We start from the raw sequence: 415 nt of genomic DNA, 5'->3' as shown, positions 1-415 counted from the left end.
TGTCACACACATCCAGGGAAAAAAAGGGTGGGGAGACACACACATGACTGCATTTTGTTGCATGTTACTAATAATGGAAAATGGCAACTTCAAATAGAGCTTTGATTTCAAATACAGTAGTTTTCAAAGTTAACTGCTGTCTTAAGGATAAAAGTGGGATGTCTGTTGCAGTTGTACTACAATGTGTATCTTGCTCTATACAGTAGCTGTGCAGCAAGAGATCACAGATGATTTTTGGTGGTGGGAAGACCCTGCTCTTAGGGCCTGCAGACTTACTGTACTTGCTGAATTCCACCTTAAAAGTAATTGGATGTGTCTGTAACTCAGAGAGGGTTTACTAAGCAATGACACATTGCACTTGGATCTGGAAGCTTAACATCTGGAAGCCAAATGTTAGAGGCGATATAAAAGGGCC

The sequence above is a fragment of the Patagioenas fasciata genome, chromosome 1 (genome assembly GCF_037038585.1).
Source record: "Patagioenas fasciata isolate bPatFas1 chromosome 1, bPatFas1.hap1, whole genome shotgun sequence".
NCBI lineage: Eukaryota > Metazoa > Chordata > Aves > Columbiformes > Columbidae > Patagioenas > Patagioenas fasciata.
Note: the sequence above shows the minus strand (reverse complement) of the source record.